This window comes from Stegodyphus dumicola, chromosome 8, assembly GCF_044657685.1.
Source record: "Stegodyphus dumicola isolate Sdum_Otavi_A_Nest chromosome 8, ASM4465768v1".
NCBI classification, from domain to species: Eukaryota; Metazoa; Arthropoda; class Arachnida; order Araneae; family Eresidae; genus Stegodyphus; species Stegodyphus dumicola.
Window position 1 is genome coordinate 51,215,899 of NC_140775.1, and position 25,771 is coordinate 51,241,669.

Below are 25,771 nucleotides of genomic sequence, written 5' to 3' on the forward strand. Positions count from 1 at the left end.
GCAGATGGTAATACGCCGTTGTTAACAATCCTGCCACTAAACCATACTTTATGTGACATACGTCATTGAAGATCGGAATCATCTTAGTAAAGACGTTAGAGATGCCAAACGGAAACAAAATTAAAGACTCAAATTACATTTTGAAAGGATAATGGTTTTCTCACAAGCTGTTACAAATTCAGATGTTAGAAGTTACCTAAAACTTGTTTTGTTAAGAATATCAGTAAGTGTTTTCTTAAGTATAGCTTTACATTAAAATCACTTAGCTTTTAAGAACTGACTAGTAAATTTCTTGAAGCTTAATACTGATACTTAATACTGATACTTAATACTTAATACAAATGTGTAATTTTTATTATTTAATTTCGAAATGCTTTTCCCGAAATAACAGGACCTGTCACATGATTTGTACTTACTGCATTTCAAATTCCTACCATATATATATATATATCTGCTGATGTTTCTACTTAAGATATCCGTCAATAAACTTCGAGATTAATGTTTTTCATGTTAAAAATATATTTCCAAACTACGTATTTCAGACGTTAGTAATCTGCATATCGAGTTTCGTTATTTTTCAGTTACACTTAACATTATCAGTGAATAATGGTTTTCCGTCATCTCCATTAGAACTATGTTAATAAAGGATAATTTGGTTAATATAGTAGACCATGATCCATCAAAATCATGCAAAAGTACTGCTCTTAAAATGTTAGAATTTTGCTCCCATAATTATAGATGCATTAATAAAAATACTTCGGTTACGTACATATCAAACTATTGTTACTTTTAGCACATTTTGCATGAAATAAATTTCTTACTTTAGTTTTAAATTTAAGCACTTAATGGCGCTGTTTGCAGTGTGCCTGGTATCATCAATATGGTTAAAATATATGATTTTATAAATTTTAAGACACATTTCAATAATATTTCAATAAAATACTAACTATAATACATATTTTGACACTGTTTAGAGAAAATCAAAGAGCCATAGAATCTCAGATGTTTTGTCCCACCAAATTCAAATAGGAATATTGCTGAAAGAATATTTAGTGTAAGGTGATTGTAATAGTTGGTCGATACATCATTCAGAAATATAAACAACATCAAGCAATGTAATAAGTCCAACAAAAGTAAAAATACATTTTTGCGGAAATTTAACTTCCTCTTCATCTTAAATTGCAAAATAAAAATGCGTTAAACTTTCCAATATTTTCACGTTTAATGTTATATTGAAATATATTGTTACGTTTTTCCTATTCTTCTTACACCAGTAGTTAAGTTATTTTCTTCCTTCACGTTCGTACGGGGTATCAACGTTCTCCATCCGTCCATAGTATATCGCCAATTTTGTCGCCGAATGCCGCCAAATGGGCGATTTCTCGCCAAATGTGGCAATTCTGCTTTTTTTGCCATTTTATGGCAATCCTAAAACTGCTTTGCGAGGAAGCTATCTTACCGCGCCTAGACATTTCGTAACAATATTTTAATAAAATATTTTCAAATCCCCCTTAATAAATATCCTTTTTTTATCTAAACCGCATAAAGGTAATATTATCCATCCATTATTGCAAAAGAAATTCTTCTCAAATATACACTTTGAAAACAGTTTTATTTTTTAAATTATTGAAACTAATATTCCTCAAACTGTAGAGCGTCTAAGATTAAATAGTAATAACATATTTGAAACACACGTTATCTAGAAAAAATTAACTTACAAATTATTATATGAAATTCATATTACATGTCTTGAAGATTAATTGCTGAATTTACTTTAATTTTGATAGTGTAATCATTTTGAAATTTTCTTTGAACAGCGCAGCATTTAATGGAATAATTTCCAATGAATGTAGATTCTTGATAGTCGGCTTCTGTTCATGATATATTTTCAAATTAAATATTGTGCTTTGAGTAAAATATATGGAGATGACGTGTGTTTATTGAGAAATATGAATTTAAAGCTAAAATGAAAGGAAAAAATATTTGTGTGATTTGAATATAATCAATTTTCGAATAGCTCAAGATTCAGTGAAACTTCTAAATACTCGTACGAAGTGCAGTTATTAATGAGATGTTTCACAAGAATGAAAAATTTTTAAAAAAAGTATGTAAAATGATTTAATTTTTTTAAATTTGAGTCTTAATTCCATGTGTTGTGTAAGCTTCATAATCCGCACAATAAGGAATACAGTCAGTCCACTCTACAATTTATCTCGTTATTTAATGAGCGTTTGCAAAATTGTAATTAGAGATGGAAGAGCTGCACAGAAACTGCATTTGACCAAATGGTATAAGAAAATTGTCTTTTACTAAGAATTTGTAAACTAACTAATGTTTTTTAGACGCCATGAGCGATTTTCTTAAGGTAATCAACTATAATTAGCATAGTTAACAAAGTATATCTATATTTTATTACTTTTATACAAGTAAATATATTCCGTTTGATCAGTGTTATAGTAACGTTCTTGTTTCTTCTTTTCAAGGTGTTCTGGCTGAGATTCTGGTATAATTGCAATTATTTTATCAGAGAGAATTTATGAAAATGACAAATGCAATGTGGTTACTGAATATGCGACTTTAGCTCAGAATTCAGAAGTGAGTACAAGTATTAAAAATATACTGTTTTTTGAAATCCTTCTATATTTAATATATAATGATAACTTTATGTAGATAAATTGATTACTTTTAACTTTGCAGTCTCATAGGGATAGTCCATGTTTAGAAATGCAACGCGAGGTCCTACTTTTGTTACGTAAGCTTTTGCCAGCTGTAAGGTACTCGACCGTCGACATAAGAAAGAGGAATATAAATCTGATTTTTGTTAATTAATGTTTTTCATTACCGAGACCGGCTCTAAAAGGGCAATAGTTGGTTTTAAATATGAAATATTTTAAAGAGTTGAATATTTTAAAATTTGAAATATTTTAAAGAGTTGTAGTAGTGAAATGCTATTAGCAGCAGCCTCGAAGAGTTTTATTTTAAAACGGCAAAATTTTAACCCTTGTAACATCTACTTGCTTATCTTCTAAGTCACAATTGTACGTGTAGGAAGTACGAGTAGGAACTATACAGAAGAAAGATTAAAAATACGCTTTATTAAACTCTTTAAAATTCACAATGTGTCGACTTGACGCTAACACACAACGCCTCACTCGCCCAAATAACAAGAACTAAAGTAAAAATTCGAAGATATTAACAAGTAGTAGAAATTACGCTACAGGGCTCAGATATTCCTGTTACTTAAAACCGCGTGGAAGTGGTGGCAAAAGAATAGCTGTTACGCTACGTCAACCAGCAATAACTGCAGAAATAGAAGCTCAAGCTACAGAGGTTACGGCGCTTGCCTAAACTCTCTAACTTCCCTTCTAGAACTCAGTATTTAAACCTTTTTTCCTCACGGTAGAATTTGCATTCCTTCACGCGCGCTACTAAATTTAAATATTCTGGCATTGACAATTAGGGGAATGAAGACTTATAGGAAAGAACATAAATTAAGTTGGTTATTTAAAATAAATATAAATCCTAACGCCTTCATTAGCATATTGGGCGTCATTTAAAAATCCTCTTGGAAGGGAAAGAAAGTAATAAAATGACAGTTAGTGGAAAATACCATTTAATAACATTAATACTTTTTATCACATGGACCACTCAAAAAGTATATGGAAAGTAAACCTATATAACGTCTTGATATACCTTAAACCTACATTAATTTTACTTGCTTATTAATAACTGAGCACTAAAATTAAACTTAGAATTCAATTATCAAATTTCTAAAGTTAAATTCTTTACTTGCCTTGCTACTTGATACTACAGATATTCATCCCAGAGTAAAGCATAAATGGTACATTGAATGGCCCCTTTTCTCAAAAAATTGCAAAGATATCACATGTGTGGCTGAAACCATTTCCAACGATAGCGATTACAGCGCTGACATCATTCACAGTGTTAGTTGATGCATTATGTAGGAAATGCTTTGCTCTCAAATAATCTCTGAAGAAGTAAATATTTTCTGACTTAGCAATTTTGTAAATGTTCTAACTTAACTTTCTTTTAATTTTTTCTACCAATGGCGAACCCTCAGCCGACTTTGACACTAATAAAGCCAGAAATGGCGGTCACTTTATTATGAAAACACCCAAGAGATGGGCTACATTTGCCTCCTATGAAAAGACGTACAGTTACAACCATGCCTTCTCCGGTATTCGAACCCGAGCCCTCTTATACCGCAGTCGGCTTCCCTAACCACTATACCGTCTAGGCAACTTTCTTAGAAATATTGTGGTCAGTATTTTGATCATAAAAGTGAAGTATTTTAAGATTTGAGCAATACTTTCTTTTAAAATCTAAAACCTTGATAATCTCTAGTTCTTATTTATTTATTTATTTATTTATTTATTGTTGTTGTTGTTGTTTCAAGATGGCTCTAGAGCTAAGATTATAAAAATGATCAGCAAGAGAAAAAAGGTGGAGCCTGTAGCAAAAGAAAGCATATTTATTTGATACATAGTATTTGCACTATTGTGCAAAACGTGTTAGACGTAACGTCGGCTACCTATAAAGCGAATAAACGCTCCTCTATGGAGCACCTTCAAAGACTTCGTAATCGTTACGATTGCAAGAACTGTAATGTGAGCATTTAAAACATAAAGTGAAAATTTCTTTTTACACGAATTGCGAAATAAAGCTAGTAATTTTCTTTATCCACATGCAAAGGGAAATCCAGCTTGATTTGATTATCAACAGGATTCGACATTAGCGTATAAAACTAAGGTAAATGGTACTGACGCCGAAGAGTTGTTAGTATATTTCTTTAGTTAATAAAGGCAAGTGTCAGGAGATAGAACCACATAAGCTACCCGTAACGAGATGATCTACAGTGTTGGAGAAAATCATTGCTCTTGGATATGGTGCTACTTGCCGTGGTTCTACGAGGTCTTCTAGTACTTATTTACCTGAAGTAACAACTTCCGTGTACAGTATTACATAACAACCACCACTGACAATGATACAGTCAATTAATTACAGGTGATTGAAAAGAAATGTATTACGATAGTACTTTTTGTATCAACTCAGGTAACATCGTTATGAAGTTAATGCATAAGCATACATGATGAGATAAAAATGGTCCCGGTAGGAAAGAATTTCGAAAGGTTTTTTAAGTGAACATAATGTTACGAAATGTACAGGCGCGGTGAGATAGCTTCCAGTCAAAGCAGTTTTAGGGTTGCCATAAAATGGCAAGGAAAGGTTGCCGCACTTGGCGAGAAATCGCACATTTGGTAACAAAATCGGCGATATACCATGGACGGATGGAGAACCTTCTGGAACGAATTCTTACCGGTTTAGCCAAGAATGCCATCATCCACCACCCTTTTAGTTCGGGCGCCACTATGCAATATGAAAAATGCAACGCCTTCGCCGGGAATCGAACCACAGACTTTTGGAATCCGTGCCCAGCGTGCTGACCACTACACTACGAAGGCATGCTAAGAAGGCGGGAGAAATACCTTATACTCTTTTCTCAACTAGCGTGTGCAAGACCAAAAATCGCGTTTAGTCGCCATTTAGGATTGCATCAGTTCACAGTTATTTTAATTTTGTTTGAAATATTTCAGATGTTTTTCAGTCTTTTAGCATTTAGAATTTGGAGCAAAATATTATTCTTTAATAATTCGGTTATCTAGTTGAAAATCGCGTTTTCAAAGTAGAGGTTCTTTTATCACCGATAAAGCTTTACGTAAAATTTACATTGTCTCCGAAAAATCTGTTTACGAACATAGTTTAGAAAGTGTTTCAGATGTGAATAACGGAAGATTAAGCAGCCGTCTGAAATAAATGCTTATTATAATCATAATAAATGTACAGCTTATTATAATGTAAATAACTTCAATTCATTCGGACACTATAAGCTCTTCAGCAACCATTTTAGACAGGTGCACCGGCTAACTGTCTCTGTTTTAATTAAAGTCCAGACACAAGATAAATGACGTTTTATCATATTATGAATATCAATAAATGTACATCCGGGATACGACTAGTATTCCTTATGAAGTTGCTAGAAGAAATTGCTGAACACTGAGGTTGCTCTCGAATGTCTTATTTGTAATACTTTGAGTTCGTCTATTTATTCTGAGAGATGCATATGCTTGAGCATTAAAATGTTTTAGCAGCGTTAAATAAATCACTATAGAATTTAATCAGCATTATTGATCAATTTGCATCATCTATCTTAATCCACTTTTCCTAAAAAAAAAAAAAAAAAAAAAAAAAAAAACTGAAATGTTTTAGATTTTAAATTACGTCCAAAGGGGCGTTTTTTAACATTTTGTGTGTTACCTTTCTTTATTAAATATCATGTTCCTCGCACTTAAACCATAAGATCCAGTGCAACAGCAATATCGCAAAATAGTTTTAAAACGAGCATATCTTTAGAATTTACGATACAGAGACTCACGCGCTGGAGATAAAAATGTTTTTTCTGCACAACGTTGCCATTGCTCGCTTTGAAATCCTTGAGTTTGTTAATCAAAAATTCGTTAAAGTTTTACAAAATATAAAATCTATAATAAAACAAATTCCAAATTTGGGATTTCAGATATTCGCAGTAGGATTTCGTCATTCAAAATTCGATGGCTCTATGTACCATTGTTTTATCACAATGCGAGAAATAGACAATCATTTATGCAGATTTTTCATTATTTAATTTCTTCAAATATAATGCAGGACTCTAACATTTTGTGTCAACAGTTTGAAAAGTGAACCGACGTTTATGAGTCCGACGCAAAATGCCAAAACGAAAGCAATAGTCCTTCGGGACTGAAATCCCTTTGGACTAAAAAAAAAAACGTTTTTTTTTCATTTCAGTAGCGACTATGTATGTGGAATTGCAAAGATTTATTTTTATTTATAATTTATTTGAACGGTGATTTATTTAAATATAAATTTTACTATAATTAAGTATTATAGGTTACTTAATTTGCCTAATTTATCCTAACAATTATTTTTTTTCAACGAAAATATTTGCGAAACATTTTATATTTATTTTATTTACTATGGCGGGCACAAGCCATTACAGACATTAGCCACCATTAGAATGTAAGATTAGGAAGAGGTGGTCACCTTATTATGGAGGTGTGCCACCGCTGCCTCCTATGAGGGAGAGACAATATACATGTATTCCTTCTCCGGGATTCAAACGCGGGCCCTTCTGGACGGCTGTCAGAATCACTACCGCTTTTTCGTCCGGGCAGCAAAATATTTTGTATCTGCAAGAAGAAATTGTATCTCATTTGGACTCATTACACATATTTATTCTGAGTCTGACAATTCTTCAAGCTCTCTCACGACCTGATCAAGACAACCCTTTAATAGTAGGTATTAGAGAATTATATAAAGACTTGAGAGAAGATCAAAATATTGTGCTTAAATTGGGTGAAGGCACACGTTGGACATTTTGAAAATGAGAGGGTGGACGCACTGGCCAAGGAGGCAATTACCGATGTTAATGCTCGTGATATTGATGTACAGGGATCAACAAGAAAAGCTGTGACTATTATGAAAAATTATATTTATGATAAATTGAGGAAGGAATGTTAAAGGTCTGATTGAAATAAAGGTTATATGAAATTTGTTAAACTTAAAAATGGTTTATGTTATTCAGGCATTGACGTTAACCAAATCATTACAGGTCATGGCCGTTTTCCTTTCTATTTTAAAAGGTTTAAATTACAAGAGTCTGACCTCTGTGATATCTGTAAAGAACCGACTACTGCAGAGCATTATGTGGAAACATGTAAATATTTTACTGATATTAGGAGAAATTAATTAAGAGAAGAAGTTTAAGAAAAATGATGTTTTTAATATATATGATATTTTAAATGATTTTAAAAGACTGAAAAAAATTTTTCATGAAATTTTTCAGGAAAATGATGGAGAGGATTAATCATAATAAGCTTGCAGTAGGGATTTTAATCTGAATTTTGCTTTTTAGTTATATTCTTTATGTCTGTTTAAGGTGCTGTTTCTGGCTTGCTCTGGCGCAGCCCGCAAAAAGGCCATAGGGCGACGTAAAGTCTGCCAGGAGGGTCGAGCTGCATCCCTCATATCATATCATATCTCATTTGGACGGAAAATGTTGTCCATACTGCCAGGTATAATAATATGGCACTTAATTTTTAGTAACAATTAGATTTGAGTTAAGTCCCACCCCGATTTCCCGGCTCTTATCAGAATATTCGCATTCGCAAATTAATTGTGTATACCTATTAGAATTTTTTATTTAAAGCTATAAAATATTTTATTCTGAATTAACTAAAACATTAGGAATATGCTACAAATTCAAATTTTGTTCTCTGCAAAAATTACGTAAAAGTTATGTTTTACTTTTATAAAAACTTATCTCGCACACACATTAACTATTTACATAGAAATTTTAATGCTATATTACGAAAATTTGTAATTTAAGGAAGTTGTTTGAGACAACATTTTAAAACGCAAAGCTTGTAATAGCATTTGCAAGTTTTAAGCAAAGTTTTGAGATTATTGAAATTTTGAAATGAGTGAAAAAAAAATATTTTTATCGTATTTGAAACAATCCAAAATGCACAAAAACAAAGATAATCTCTCATATTTCATCGGTTGCAAGCAACGAAATTCATTCTGGTTGAAAACGATTTTATTCAACAATTAAGTTGAAACCAGAACTAAAACATAATTTCTTTAAAGGCCAAAAGCAAAGATGGATTGGAATTAGGATCGTTAACAAAAACAGAAAGATTTTTTTGAATGTAAAATGGCTCTAGAAAATCCAGTTCTCCAATGGAAGATGTTTTTTGAATAATTTTGGCAGCAGAAAAATTGAAAGTGTGATTTTCGGACCAACAATGTTGAGTAACAGAAGACTTCTGTGTTTCTTTTTTTTCTAACATATGCCTCATGTTCCTTGACGCGAAATTTTAAGGCTCTCTTAGTTTGGCCAATGTAAATTAAACTACACTGGCAAGGAATCCTATAAATACCCCAAGAATTCATATGCGAAATGGCGTCCTTGAGTAGGGAACTCGGAATTTTATTGATGGGAGAACTTCTGTTGTCATTCCCTTCTTTCCATCAATTAGCTATAAAATGTCACATATTTTGCAGAAATTTAACTTTCGGGTTGTTTATTCTCCAAAAAAGAAACACGGAAGTCTTCTGTTGCTCAACATTGTTGGTCCGAAAATCACACTTTCAATTTTTCTGCTGCCAAAATTATTCAAAAAACATCTTCCATTGGAGAACTGGATTTTTTAGAGGCATTTTACATTCAAAAAAATCTTTCTGTTCTTGTTAACGATCCTAATTCCAATCCATCTTTGCTTTTGGCCTTTAAAGAAATTATGTTTTAGTTCTGGTTTCACCAACAGATGGCGACACTTGCTTTTTCTTGTCCAGGCTTTCTTATCTTATCTAATCATTATTTCCTATCTTGTTCATTTGTGGTTTTGCAGCTGAGGATGGTGGTTCGGTAAAACCATCAAAACTAGTCCTGTGAAAATTTTGAAAATTAACTCTGATTTTTGTTGTTTGACTTGTGAATTAGTACTTATTCGGCGTGTGTTTGTGTCTTAATTATTAGATAATTGTTTAGCATAATTTTAAGGTTATATTTAAGATCGCACTTGCACACAAAAAAAGTTTCTTTGCTACATGCCATATGTCGAAATAAACACACTTCGTTGGTTTTGAAGCTGCCAAAAGCAGCTAGAAATATGGGCAAATAGCAGCAAAGAACGTTTCGCTGCGTTATCATAGTTTGGCAATATCAGAGTCATCTTACTTTCTTGTACGAAGTAAAGGAAGTATTGTACGTATTTTAAGGGAAATATCGTTTTTGGCCCTTAGCAAATACATTCCGACTACTTTTTTACGTGACATCTGTACGTGCAGACAGAATAAAGAGCCTTTTTTTTTTCGAAAACGAATTGTAAAATGGATTTAAAACAGATTCAAAGCGTAATTTTTTATGACGTCTGTACGTGCATACATATATTTCTCGTATACTAAAACGTTGTTGGCCGTAGAACGTTGAAACTTTGTACTTGGGATAGCTATAAGAACTTGTTGTGCACTTCCCTCTTTTATTGCAACCAGAAGTTATCAGAAATATATATACATATAATCCCCGATTTTTCGACTTAAAAGTACTTAACCGGCCTTCATTTTAACAATCATTGGTCGCAGTCATACACTTTCAAACACAGAAGTTCTTTAAATGACAAAAATATTCACGTTTTGGCAATGTCATATTGAAAAAATTTAATTTTGGACAAATAACGAATCTAACTTTTAATGCGGTCTCCAGGTTCCTATACCTATATTTGGGACAGTTTTGTACTCATTATCAAAAAATAAAATTATAAGAAGAAAATACGGTGCAGTTCGAAATGAACAAGCTGCTGGAAAAGGAACTACTGTCATCGATATTGGACTTGAAGAATTGAAGCCGGAAGAGACAGTCATTTCGTTTTCATGTATTGTATTTGTCATTAACAGTATATATCCTATATAAATAATTCAGTAGAGGTTGCAATTAAAGTTATCAAATTCATGATAAAAAATACACTGTATAATTTGTAATAAAATACGTAAACAAGTACGTAGAAATCTGTATCATAGATTCGCTACCTTGTGTAACAAAATAGTAAAACACTAGGTTGAAATGGAACCTAATACAAATGCCAACAAATAAAAACATTGCGTTATCTAAAGTTAAATCCAGTATTAATTTCAATTTAGTCGAGTGCATTCTAGTAAATGAAACAAGCAAATTAAGTAAATTAAATATCTGACGTTTACTAAGAAGTTCAGTCATTGATATAAAGTTACAGGTGGGATTACAAGGAAAGGTGGCACAATTTCATAAATTTTTGACTGAAGAATAAGTATATATCATACTTGGTTTTCTTGACACAGTTTAGACAAAAACCAATGGGATATAAAGGGGGCTTCTTTCTCGAAATAGCATATTTTTATAACATACTTTTCTAAAAAAAAAAAAAAAAAAAAAAAAAAAAAAACCACTCAAAGAATTTTGAATAACATAAATAAAAAGGTCCGGTTAACACAGGGCAAGATAAAGAGAATTAGAGCTATTTATAATTCAAACACTAATTTAATGTAGGAATTTTTGATGGAACAGAAGTGACATTTCTATAAAGCAACTTTTCGTCCGGCGTTCACAAGTGCACATCTGTGTAGCCACTGCCAAGTGGTTTCTAGGATGGAGCAATGGGCATCCAATAATATTTCTGGCATGTCACATGACCTTTCGTATGCTTTAAGATTTAAGCAAGATGGTTGAAAATATTCTGCCATGCAATTTTCTGTACAAAATAATTTAAACATCGTCGATTTCTTCTGAAACTTTTCATCGCGAACTTCAAATATAAGCAATTGTGAATATTTCCCCAGCTGGTTGAAAGGATTTGAAATACAAATCTTGGATACTCCTAAAAAATATCCATGTGAAATATTACTTAATAAGTGGTAAATAAGATGAAGAAAGAACTATGTGATAAACATCTGAGCGCAAATGCTGTCTTTACATAAATGCATATGAGAAAAATATTTATACCAATTTCTATGTAAATAGAAGTCATAGAAGTCAGTACTTTTTATGCTTTTTTTGCAGTCTGTATGAAAAAGATGTTCTAATAACCAATGCAGAATTTAAATGAACTTTACTAATTTGGATTCGTATACATTTAGTGTGTTAAATTTCACATTTAATAATTGCTCACTCTTACATGTACTGTTGGCACAAGAGATACTCATCAAACTGAACGAATTTATCTTATTCACAACGAATATATTCAATTTATTCACATATTAACTTTTAATGTTAACAATGGATATAATCAGATCATACACAATATGTTCTGAATCTTATACTTTAAAAATCAAAAGAATACAATTTTAAATAAGAAAACACTAGATTCATTGTAACACTTCCAGTACAAAATTCTCTTAACCCACAGGTGTTAGTAAATGCATAATATTCGGGCTAATTGTAGCTTGAGTCATTTTCTCGATGTAAAGAGCGATATAATATGCCGTGAACATCAATCCAAATATTAATGCGTGATAAAATCGTGAAAGTGAAATGTCAGCGATTAATTAAACTCATAAAACGAAATCACTACGAGATTTTCTACTATTACGCCATATTTTCATAACTGCGAAACAAATGGAAATTAAAACGTAAACAACATATGCTCACAGGGTCGAAGATTTAGCGTCACAAGAGCACTAGAAGCACATTTGTCCATTTTCGAAACCCCAGGGGAAAAAAAAAAAAAAAAAACATGAGCGGTTTTCGGTCTTTTCTGACTGACTTTGGCGACGTAGCGGCGACTTCTGCCCCGTTTCTGTTTTTCGAACTCCAACTTCCGCCACTCCGCGCTGACGTTTTTCTTCACTTGGCGGGAACCTTGAACTTAGCGAGGAAACGAGGAAGAAAGTCGCCCAGTTCTTGCAACCTTCCGAGGGACGAACCTGTTACTCCGGGTAAGAGTAGATCTTCCGGCTTCCAGAACTTGGCACAGTTCTCCCATTTTCAATGCTATAATTCAAGACTACTCCGAGAAGTCAAACACCTCTCCTCAAAATCGCGACTTAAACAAAATTCTTAGAACTAACATCGCCCGCAATGTCTCAATTTTATATTCTAAAGAGGTAAACGTCTAGAACTTCCAGCTCACGCAAGCGCACCCAACCGCTTGACTAAGCAAGATCACTTGGAAGCGAAGGGATGCTTTCCAACCGAGATAAGAAAATAATTTTACCAAATTCTCGGAATTGAAATGTTTTTCGTTACCTTAATTGTACACTTGTTAGAAAAATAGTTTTAATAAATAGTAGTGAAATTTAATTCTATTATATAAACTTCTTTGATTATAATTAACCAAATTCTATGTATTGAATTTTAATTCTAGTACATGAAGTTTCAGTTCTTTCCAATATATACAGTTTCATTACAAATGTAAAATCCTATAGTTACACAGTTACTCAGGAAAGTATTTATTTCTATTAATTAAGTTTCTTCATTACATCAGTCGAAGTTATACCGCCTGAGTCAGAAAATATGCAAGAAAGAGGGATACAAATTTAAAAAAAAAAATCTAATTAAATTTACAATACAAACTAGCGTAACAGAACAGAGAACTTTTAAATTTTAAAAGTTATGTAACCATAAAAGGTCAGACCAAATCAGCCTCAACCGAAACACAATAACAAAACCAATTAAAACTAAATTTAAGTTTTTCAAGCAAACATTAAAAGCTGAAACCAAACTTCACCTGTAATGGCTAAGATTAACACTACCAAACTTAATTTAAAGTAAAAAATTACAGCTTAAAAAAATCAACTTTAAACAACTACTTTAAACCTGAACAGTTAATAAAATTTAATATTAAAATTAAATTACTGGTAGTCAAAATTAGGAAACAGCATTACATAACAACAGTTAGTGAAAATAAATGTTTGTTGTTTTGCAGTAATTTAATTATATTCTAGTTTGTTTAATGCCATAGAATTTAGTAAATCTTAATTCTTTATTGTGGTTATATTACACCTAATGATAATATTCTTTAATATACATTCCATTATAATTATTAAGTCCTTTGTCTTAAAAGCTCAACGAAAATTCCTAAGCTGCCATTCCTTCTATCGATCTTGCCTTGCTTCTGGATCTTCTGGATTTTTCTGTTTCAGAACCCTCTTGTTGAGTGTACGACATGTTCATTACACAGCTGTTAAATAGTTTATTGTATGCAAATGAATTGTTAAAATACACAGAATAAAAATTACATTTGCTAAAAAAAAGTGGGTTTTTTACTCAACTACCAGTTTGCTTAAGAATGTTCATTATTTGGTTGAGTCTCAGATGTTAATTAGCTTTCTTCGCTTTATAGGGGTGATTTGTTCATAAAAACGAGGACTATTTCTAAAAGCTTCAAAGCCGAACGATTTTTATTTCTATCTCTTAAATGATAGAAAATGACAGAGAACAAAAGTCATTTCAGGCTTTTGATAAACCTCACCGACAAAAAAAAAAAAAAAAAAAAAAAATGCTTTCCTTTCAAAATAGAGATATGTTCTCCTTTATTTTAAAAATCTCGAACTTAGAAAAATCAATTGATTTTTCGCATTGGATGTATTGCATTGCAGATATTTCAGTTTTTCGTTTCCTCTGATTTTAGGTAATATTAAATACTCAGTATTGTAAATATTCAAACACGTACGGGGTATCTCTCGAACTAAAATTAGGATCATGTTATTTGTGGTAAACCAAATTTTTTAATTTGCAAAATGTTTAGACAATGTTAAATGTCAAAAAGTTACGCTGCAAAAAAAAGGGGGGCACATTTCTATATCTCCCATTCTACTGGGCGGATTGACGAAATTCAACTTGCGTTTTTCCTGCCTCGAAAACGCGACTTAAGATATGTATTAGATTTACATATATACCATTGTTCTAATATAGGAATTTTGACACAAAATCGGGCTTTTTCTGAAATGACACGCCAAATTGTTTTACATATTTCGATTCTACGACCGAAATTATGCCAAACTGCCAAGTTTTGTCAAAATCGCACGAGTAATTTAAAAAAAAAAAAAAAACTAACTCTCAGAATTTTAGCTCATCAATGTTAATTGAATTTGATATATATTTATCAATATCACTCATTTTATTAAACTTTTTTTAATTCTTCCTTTCATATTTCGAAATTGAGGTTAATTCCAAACAAAATTCGCGCATTTTTTATGATTTATTTTTTTAAATTTGTATTTTAAAATAATTTTTATAAATTTTTAGAAAACAATTTTGGAATTATAAACTCCAAAAGTTTTCCCATTATCTTAAAGTAGATGTATTTCTAAGCATACCTGCAGAAAATTAGAGTTTTTTATTCAGAATTTACTAAGATATACGTGAATTTACATTTTGGCGCGTTTTGAAATTTGGCGTGTTTATTATAAGCTATAATAGCGAAAATGTGGCTTACGCGCTTTGTTAAAATTTGTATGAATGATGGCTTATTTTCTTCTCGTGGACAATGAAAAAAAGGAAAGTAGGTTGCTATAAATTAAGAAGTTAGGCAAGTGAATTATTTTTGGCTCTCAAGCTGAAAACAATTCGCCAAAATTTTTTTAATTTCTTACCAAAAATTACAAAATTTAATATCTAGGCATAATTTGAGTCGTAAAATCGAAATATGAAAAAAACTGTTTTTTTTTTTTTTTTTTTTTTTTTTTTTTTTTTTAAATTTCAGAAAAAGTCAGAAATTGTGTCAAAATACCTATGTTAGAGCAATGGGTTGTATATAAATCTAACATTATATCCTAAGTCGCGCTTTCGAGACATGGAAAATGAAAGTTGAAATTCGTCAATCGGCCCAGTAGAACGGGAGATATCAAAATGTCCCATTTTTTTTCCGCAGCGTACAGCTGAGTTTTAATTTCAAACTTTGAAGGAAAATGGTATTCCATGCCATAAAGTAATATCATCATAAATATTGGTACACACAAGATGTTTGACATGACCAGATGTATCAAGTTGAGCAGAAAGTGAAGAGAATTTTTGTTTGCCAGATTTCATATGTATAAAGCAAATTCTAAAGAGATTCTGAAGTCAGAAATTTAGAGATTTTAATAATACTGATATCAGGACCTTTCGTTTCCAGCGAAATATAGCTTCTTTAATTTGATCGATATGTAAATGATATAAAATAAGCTGCATATTCTACATGTCGTTTTTTTTTTTTTTTTTTGAGTTTTCATGATTGATTTCAAAGCCAGAGGGAAGAATATTTTCTCGTACTCCAAAGTTCTGTCAGTAATTATCAATATTAAGAGTTATTTAAGAATTTCCAAAGTGGGAATTAAACTTGATGACTGACGTGGAATTGACAGAGTAAGGAACGGAGAATATATATAATAGTGAGGTACGGTGAATTAAATATACTGTTAGCGTCATATCCACGTAGCGACAGTAAAGAAATAGTTCACGTTTTTCTACACACAGTTAGCAGCACTATATTATTTCAAATGTGTAAGAAAGTTTCGCGTTCTAGTATTTGAGATTCTTCACTACAGAAAAATTTCATGCAGCGAGTGTCGATTTCCCATTCTTGTTTGGGAAGAAATAAAATGGAATTTTTTTTCGGTCGCATGGTAACTTTAGATGAGAGTACTTTTTTGCTTATGTGATTTGGTAAAAAATTGAATCTAAAATAGTAATAAAGTTGCTCAGGATTGCAACCAAAGAAAACTTTGTTTCGCGTAGTGTGGATATGAACAGTGGGGTTTATTTTAAACTGTTGCAAATAACCAGATCGCGCGCTAGAGATAAAAAATTTTTTTTTCCCGTACAGTGTTGTCATTGCTCGCTTTGAAATTGTTTAGTTTGTTAATCGAAAATTCGTTGAAGGGTTACAAAATATGCAACCGATAATAAAACAAATTTCAACTTCGAATTAGGGTTGCAGCCAGTTCATCGGGTGGGCCTGCCCGCTAGTATGGTACATATTATGTTATAAAATGGATTACTTGAAAGCAGGTATCGTTCAGATCAAATTCCCTGCTTTAATGGCATTCTTACTGTTAGACAATATTTTTACATATAGATCAAGTTATGCAATTGCAATTCTATTAAATGTGAGCATTACTGATATTTCTGTTACTGAAATATTTATTAAATTAAATCAAAATTTGAAGTATGCAATAATTTATAATTTTTTACATTTTCACACACAGATACATGCATTATAATGCATTTTCTCCCTCCTTCCAGCATGCCTTCGTGGTGTAACGGTAGCACACTCAGCGCGTATTCGATAGGTCTAGGTTCGTGTCTCAGGGAGGGCATTTCTCGTATTTTACCTCTCCTGCTTCAAAAAACCTAATGACTCTGCAGATGGCACCCGAACTAAAAGGTGGTGAACAATAATTCGTCATTACTAGGATTTCGTGATTTGGTCCTTTAATTCCCAGTCGCCCTTTAAATAAAAATGAGGCGTATATAAGGTATTTTCTCCCTCCTTCCAGCACGCCTTCGTGTGTAACGGCAGCACACTGGGCGCGAATCGAACCAAAATTTTAACTTATATTGGTAATAGCCCTTTATTTCTGTAATTTAATTTTGATAATTCCTCTTTGCATCCTTAAAGTAGCTAATTTGGAAATTTAAGTCATAATTTTTAAACCACAACATTTTTCTCTCCTTTTGAACTAAACCCCATCTTGGATTGCAACACACCTTCACTTACGCTCCTCGGCCTGGTTACAGCCGAAAACATCGCGGCAAAAACATCGCAGACGAAAACGTCGCGGAGAAAACAACCCAAGGCGAAAACGTCGTGCTACAAAACATGGTAGGAGAAAACATCGCAAAGAGAAAACATCGCAGTTCTAAAACATCGTGGTACAAAACATCGTCGTCGAAAATAAAGCGGTTCAAAAACTTCGCAGTTTGAAAACATCGTCGTCAAAAATATCGTGGTAAAAAATAAAGTATCTACAAATCATCGCATGACGATAACATCGCAAACATGCTTTTTTCAGACATGCTTTAATAAATGTAAATTGATATTCCCATAATGATTTGTGAGCGCAAGATGGAAAGAAGTATAATTTTTACTTTCATATTTTTTATTAATTAATAAATTTTTGCTGAGAAAATAAAAAGGAAACTTAAGCATAGAAAATTAATGCAACTTATAACACTTAATAGAATTTTAAACTGACATAGTTAACTAACAAAGACCATTAATAAATCATTTTTTATAAAATTTTTACTAGTAATTTTTCATGAAAAGTATAATCTATAAGTTGCATTTAATTTTCTATGCTTAAGTTTCCTTCTTACTTTTTCAGCAAAAGTTTATTAGTTAATAAAAAAATGTGAAAGTAAAAATTATCCTTCTTTACACCTTGCGCTCACAAATCATTATGAGAATATCCATTTACAATTATTAAAACCTGAAAAAAAAAGCATGTATGCGATGTTATCGTCATGCGATGATTTGTAGATACTTTATTTTTTACCACGATATTTTTAAATTGCGAAGTTTTTGAACCGCTTTATTTTCGACGACGATGTTTTGTACTAGGATGTTTTAGAACTGCGATGTTTTCTCTTTACGATGTTTTCTCCCACGATGTTTTGTAGCACGACGTTTTCGCCTTGCGTTGTTTTCTCCGCGACTTTTTCGTCCGCGATGTTTTTGCCGCGATGTTATCGGCAGACACCCCTCAGCCTAGCTTGCTTCTCTTCTTGCCGCAATATCAAAAATGTAAAAGCTTTGGAACAGGCACGATTAGGGTTCCAAACTATTTATTGTGCCAAGTTAAAATAAAAATGAATATTTCAATCTGCCACGACTGCGTCTTATAGCACCTACATTAATAATATTAATTAGTATAAATAATCTTAATAAAAACTTGAAATTATCTGCAAGAAAACTTGAAATGCAAAATACATTTATAAGGTATTTTTCCCGCTTTCCAGCGTGCCTTCGTGGTGTAGTGGTTCTGCACGCTGGGCCGGCATTCCAGAAGTCCGTTTTTCGATTCCCGGCGAAGGCATTTGCTCATTTTTAATCTCTACGGCTTTTTCAATTAACCTAATGTCTCTTCACATTTAAGTTCTATGATGAGAACGATTCTAGACATACAGTCCTAAATGTTCACATACAATTAATATATACCTATCCTGAAGTTATCAAAACTCCTTCATATTCTCCGGACTTGAATCCTATGAAAGATGCATGGAATGAATTGGAGAAAAGAATGAAGAAGCATGATACTTCTTTGAAAGCTCTACGAAAAGCAATTCATGCGTAGGAGTGGAACAAATAGAGCATTCTTATTCGAAAACAATAACTGAATTCATACCAAAGTTCATAAAAATTGTAATGTTAGCTAAGGGATATCCAACGAAATATTGAATGTTCCATTATTTGCATGTTTTTATTAAATATAAACTACTTATTTAAAGTGTTCAAAAGTTTCTGAGTTTATTTTTAAAACTTTCAGAATACATTATTTGTTTCATCAAAAATGTTTTGAATAACGTTTTTCAAACTATCAAGTTTCAAAACAGATAATAAATAGCATACGTGAAAGAAAAATAAAGTAATTTTGCTAATATGTATTAACTGATACTATTAGCAAATAAAACCGAAAAACACAAGCGTGACAAAACAAATGTGAACTGCTATATATATATATATATATATAGGTGTGTGTGTATATAATAATTTATGTGACTTAAGGTTGACATGGATAACTTGAGGATGACTTTCGATGTAATCTGAGGATTCGAATTAAACAGCTGCATAGATACTGATATGGGACAATGTAGAAGGACTTTAATTGTAGCCGTTGATTTAAATGCATAATTTTATTTTCGTAACAGATCAAGCCATACACGCAAACAGATTCATGCAACATCATTTATGGAGGCAGAATGCGCCACATAGTTTTATACAGCTTACATTGTAATAGACGATAAGCGAAATTCTAATCATGGTGATTCAAGGCGAAGTATAAAAAAAGGGTGGCCAGTAGTAAAAGCGGTATTTATAAACCCAGATCTTTTGTTTACATTTTGAGCTCTGCAACTGGATGAGAGCTATTACACAATGCACAAGGATAATGTGACATACTGCAGATTAATATTCAGATATAACGCTGCTTATATTCCAGGAAGGGAAGTAGCCAAATTAAAGATATTAATTTTCAGTTATCTACTGAATTGTAAAAATACTGTTATTTAATTAAAATTATTAATCTTTATTATATCAAACTATCATTTAATTTCAATTAAAATTAAAAATTTAATGTAATAACTAATAATCACTAAATAATGGAAGTGTTTCTAAAGGATAACTAATTCTGGTATAACAAGAACATTCAGATCCTGAAAATATAAATTTCAGGTATATGATCAGCATTATTTTCCATTTTCTAGGTAAATTCATTTGATTTCTATTAAGATTCATTTTGCTATATGGAAATGACCAAGAAATTATATATGTGAAGACTTTATATCAAAAGGCTGTCGTGAGGGGACATTTAAATTTATTATAATACATTCATTACAGAATTACTTCGATTTATAAAATAGCTTTTTTAAGTCACACTACATAATCAACAGATCTTATACATTCAGTTTTTGTTCTAAAACATGAAGCATTTACACAGATACGAAAGTCAGATGCATTATCTGTTACGGTATTCCGATAATCAATCGTTGCGCTGATCAGAGCTGTCTTACGCAGAATGAAACTATACGTAAACAAACTAAACTAGATTGATATCAGCTTCTCCTCTCACAAAGTGTGCATGTGTTTTATAAATGATTGTTACTTACCTGTGATTGGTGATGTGGAAAATAAGGCCACGGATTGTTTGATAAATGGTACTTTACAGAGAATGATACGTGTCCTGTTAAAAATACTTTAGTAAGGAAAGAAACAACGCATGTTGTTTGACAGAATTTTAATCTGCTCAAGAGAATTAATAATGTATAAATTAAAAGGTTGATATATGTGTTTTTACAGTGAAAATTCAACAAGACTCTCAAAATGTGGTAGAAAGTTTAACCTACCACTCTCTATTCTTAAAAAATAATACATGTCTGTGAAGCTCATATTTAATGTTTTAGTTTATAATACCTATCTATAGATTGATAAATAATAATCTTAGCACATTTTTAAAAAAAAATCTGATGTGTACACCACATGACTTCCTCGTACGGAATATTAAATTATGCGCATCTTTTCCTGCATTCCATTTAAACTTATTAGATTGAATTAAACCTACTTCGCCGACACCGCATAATCCACAATAGAATAAATGCATTCTTTAAAATTCACTTTGTTTACCATAGTGACACTCTGGCGCTAGGTTCATTTAACAGTATTATATTTCGTTCATATTATAACTTAGAATGCACAAAATTTATATCATTTAAAGAATTATCTAATCGTTGCCACATGTTCTATTCAAATACTATAATAAAGCTAGAACGATGTATAAAAGAAATTAAGCAAACAAAAAAAAGGAAACAGTTTTTCACAGATGATTGAGTATTTCTCATTCAATTAATTCAGTTTTCACTTCGCGACAAGGCAAAAATACATAAAAACTCAAAATATATGTATTAAAAATTACGAAGTAAATCTTAAACGCTTATTTCCTCGAAAAAATACGAGAAAGGATTAAGCATGATTTAAATAAATAATAAATGAAGGCGTTATCTTTGTTGTTGCGAAGCTAGTTTCTCTAGATTGGCAACAAATCCGCTATCCTGCTGTTTCAAATGTAAACAAGAGCAATGGCCGCCATCTAAAACATTATTAGGCTTAGCGGCACTTAAACAATTTTAAAATTGTTGATAATTCTAAAATATTGCATACAGATTTACTAAAAGCATAAAAACCTTAACCGGAAGATAAGAACAACATAATTCAATCATTTTTAAAGCAAAAAATGTACAATTTACAAACATATAAGGGTAAAGAAACTGAGATCACTGAGCCGGGTAACAGAGTGGATATATATATAAATATATTTATATATGTTTGGTGCGGCCGATTGCAACCAAAATACGAGGTGCACATATACATGTTATAGCAGTCCTATATACAAAATTTCAACGTTCTGAGGCTACTCGTTTTTGAGTTATGCGAGATACGTACGTACATATGTTCGTACAGACGCCACGAAAAATTCTCTTCAGAATTCATTTTAAAGCAGTTTTATAATTTTTTTGGAGGAAAAGAGTGTTTTATTCTGTCCTTATGTACATATATCACAGAAATACATCGTTAAATTTCATTTTAAAGAGGTCAAAATGGGATATTTTCGTTGAAATATGCTGCCTGAAACTTTTCGCGATTACAATACTTCCTTTTTACTTCGTACAAGGAAATAATTAATAAAAGTCTGGGTAAGTTTTTTGTTGTGCATGAGAAAATTGTAATTTTCCATAAGAAAAAAAAAATTCATTCGAAAAACCTTGTAAAAATAAAAAAATAAAAATTACTCAAGCTTAAAATTTAGTTAGTGTCACTGGATCACAATTTTGGTACTAAGAAAAAAATGTCAAGTTTTGTGGAATAGAGGAGCCTTCCTTCAAACCTTTCTTGAAGTTAGCAAATCAGGTGGAAACATAGTTTTAAATAGTCTATCTAAATTTTATGGCGTTATATTACTTTTCAATATTACAGGATCCAAGCAATCTAACAAAACGTAAATCCTGAGAATAACAACATTACTTTCATTCTTTGTGGATTTCGGTTTACTTCAGTTTATAGCAACGTATTGCTAATCAGTATAAAACAATAAGTGATATAAAATTTATATGTAAATAATTTGATGTTAGGAACATTGATAATTCTCTTTTCGTTTTTTTACGTCACTTTGCATTATCGTAGTACTTAACCATCGTTACTATGCGTTATACGCTATGCACTATCATTTTTATCATACATGTAGACTAGCAACTTCATAGATCTAAGAAATGTTGCTAATCGTAAAAAAAATGTAATCAAACGGATTGTCGAATAGTTCCGCTAACTGCTGCCACTCCATGGACAGTCGACTGTAATTTGTTTTTCGTTCTGTAGCAAAACACTAGATATTTGTTAATACATTAAAAGATATGAAAAACAATATATATTTCCTAATAGTGTTTTATGTTTACTTTCCTTTTCATACCAAAATTCACTGATTTAATTTTCGAATAATATCAAAAAAATTTCTTTAGTGTCATTAAAAGACTAACAACTACATTTTTTACTGATAATTTTAATAACATCTTTGTTAATTAACAGTTTCTTTTAATTTCTAATTAGTAATTTTAGGAATATTCATAGCATCGTGGTAGTTAATAAAATTCATCCCCGATGTTAAACACTCAGAATAAAGAATAATCGTTTGCTCCGTTTCATGAACATTTTTTTCCTGGAATTCAATTCTTAAATAAATAAATATTTTATTGTAAATAAAATATTTATTTATTTAAGAATTGAACGAATTTATGAAGTATAACCATTTAATGCTCTAAGATTTAAAATTAGTACATATTTTGAGTTAAATAAAAATATAATTCCATTACAAAAATTAAATTTTCGAAGGATTTCATTTCTTGAAATACAGAAGCTCAAAATTTTCCACAGCTTGTTTCACAGAAACTGTTGGTCCCTAATGAGACTTAGAGCTTTATGACATTGTTTTTAATATAAATGAAAGCAGAGGTAGCTTAAAATGCGTTATTTCTCTTGTATATGACATTATTTTCTTTAATTTTGAAACTACAAAACGGGCTCGCAAATATACAGTGGGAATTTGAAGAGAGTCAAATAAAATAATATATTTTAAAAATATACATAAGTTTCAGAAGTATTCCATACTTTTCTAAAAAAATAACCTAAGTTGAGAACATTAAGTCGTAAAACAGTTTTCTTCTAAAATCGCAAGAACTTCCATTCTCGTGGCTTCCAACTCTTGAGGGTATAACTGACAAGCAACAAACGTCGAACTAAAGACTTCGAAATGTTTATCAGTTTATCTTACTCTGTGATATTTTTGACAAGGAAAGGCTTTATATTTGAACTCATATTCGCATTAAAATCAGCTATTCACATTTTTGCTTAATTTAAATAAAAATATTACAATGTAATGTTATACATTTTTCTGTTACAGGGTAAGTACTTTTAGTCAAATCTTGATTTTTTAAAATTTCTCAGAAAAAGATGTAAATGAAAGAGAGAATAAGTTCTAAATGCAGTAAAAGTCACAAACTTCTTTTATGAAACTTTTTCTATTCACATCTGGCTCACAACAAAAATGTGAATTATAACCAGTTTGAAGTTATATAAATAATGTTAAAACTATTACTTTTAAATAATGTTAAAACTATTATTTAAAAGAAACTAATTTATTATAATTTTTATTATGAAGATTGGTAGTTTAAACTTTGCTGTCATGTTGCGATATATACTTCTTATTTACCAATCATGTGGATTAGTAAATTGCCGACTCTGAAATGGAATGCACCATAAAACTATTAATTCACTTTTTAAATCATCACTGTACCTTATTGCAACAAACTGAACAATTTAAAAGCAATATATGCAGTTCTCAGCTTTATAAATTCGATTTGGGCATTATGTTTGAAAAGGAAGAGGTATAGTAATAAATGTGCTTTGGTTTCAAATTTTGCACTTGTTGATAGCTTTTCTTAAATTTTAGATTGCAGCAGAATCTGTTATTTATTTAGATTCATGAAAAATGAACATGCTTAATAACTTATATATAACTTAATTATTAACTATATTAGCTTATAAATGTGTAGAATCGGTACTTACTGTCTAGGAATATGATGTCTGTAAACTTACTTCCGATGTGGCTGTCTAAGGGCTAATAAACTGGTCCGATTTACAAATAACTTGAATATTTAATGAAACGTGAATAGTTGCAACAAACTACAAAGTAATTACATACGTAGAAGGAAATAGGTGAGATTATTTACAGATGAAGAGAAGGAATCATCTTTACATTGCAAACATCTTTTAATCGCGTCATCGTCTTAATGGCGGAATCGTCTGACTTCTATCATCGGAAAAGTAAAAGATTTATTTTCACAGCTTGTCGCGTCATCTGATTATAATGAACGATGCCATCCCACAAATGTTTATACTGACGCCTTATCTGCGCTACAGGCACTCGTCCAACCAGATCATAAAAAATCGATTGATTAATGAAATAAACAATTTATTTAAAAAGATTGAAATTGTTAAATTTCACTGGGTAAAAGCACACAGAGAAATTGTCGGAAATGAACGGGTGGACACCCTTGCTAAAATGGCGGCACTTGGGGATGGGACCGATAATTTTGATATCCAAGATTCAAGAAATAATACCATTGCTGAAATACAATTGGCTGGGAGTCGTCGAATAAGAAAAAAAAAAGAGTTAATGAAAAATAAAAAGATAAACAAGAAGATGAATATTATTAATAATGTTGATATAAATCTGGTACTGACTAATCATGGACGTTTTTCGGCTTATTTTAATCAGTTCCATCTACAGAATAATGATAAAACTTAATATGTGACATGTTTGGGAATGACAGGCACTTCGTCGATGAATGTACCCTTACGCAGAATGCAAGAGAGAAATATAGAAAAACTTTTAAGGAAGATTTTAAAAGGAACTATTCAAATTTGAAAGATTTTGCAGAGACGATAATATAAAATTATAAATTCGAACAGAGACATAATTGGAATTCGACACTGAGACTCAGATTTTGGACTTTATTTTTTCTTAATTTGTTTTTTCTGGCCAGTCGCATTTTTTGGTGGTTATAGCCAAAAACATCGCGGACGAAAACGTTGCGGAGAAGACAAAAAAAAAAAAAAAAAAAAAAAAAAAGACGTATTGGTACAAAACATCATGGGATAAAACATCGCAAAGAGAAAACAATCGCAATTCTAAAATATCGTGGTACGAAATAAAGTGGTCAAAAAACTTCGCAGGTTAAAAACAGCGTCGTCAAAAATATAGTAGTAAAAATAAAGTATCTACAAATTAATCACATGGACGACGGCATCGCATACATGCGTTTTTGAAATCCCATAGTGACATATTATGTAACTGACTTTCGTCATAACTAACAAATCGGCATCCAAAATATTGATTTCACGCTATACGTGAAAAT

At 31.3% G+C, this 25,771-nt stretch overlaps 1 protein-coding gene across 1 annotated transcript in view; it reads left to right on the plus strand.

Moving 5' to 3' along the window:
* LOC118183420 (glycine receptor subunit alpha-2-like) overlaps positions 1 to 25,771 on the plus strand; it is a 440,072-nt gene that overhangs the window by 218,988 nt on the left and 195,313 nt on the right. Inside the window, exon 2 of the mRNA XM_085821849.1 lies at positions 2,484 to 2,595. The gene's annotated coding sequence lies outside the window, so the exon portion shown is untranslated. The remainder of the gene's footprint in view (positions 1 to 2,483; positions 2,596 to 25,771) is intronic.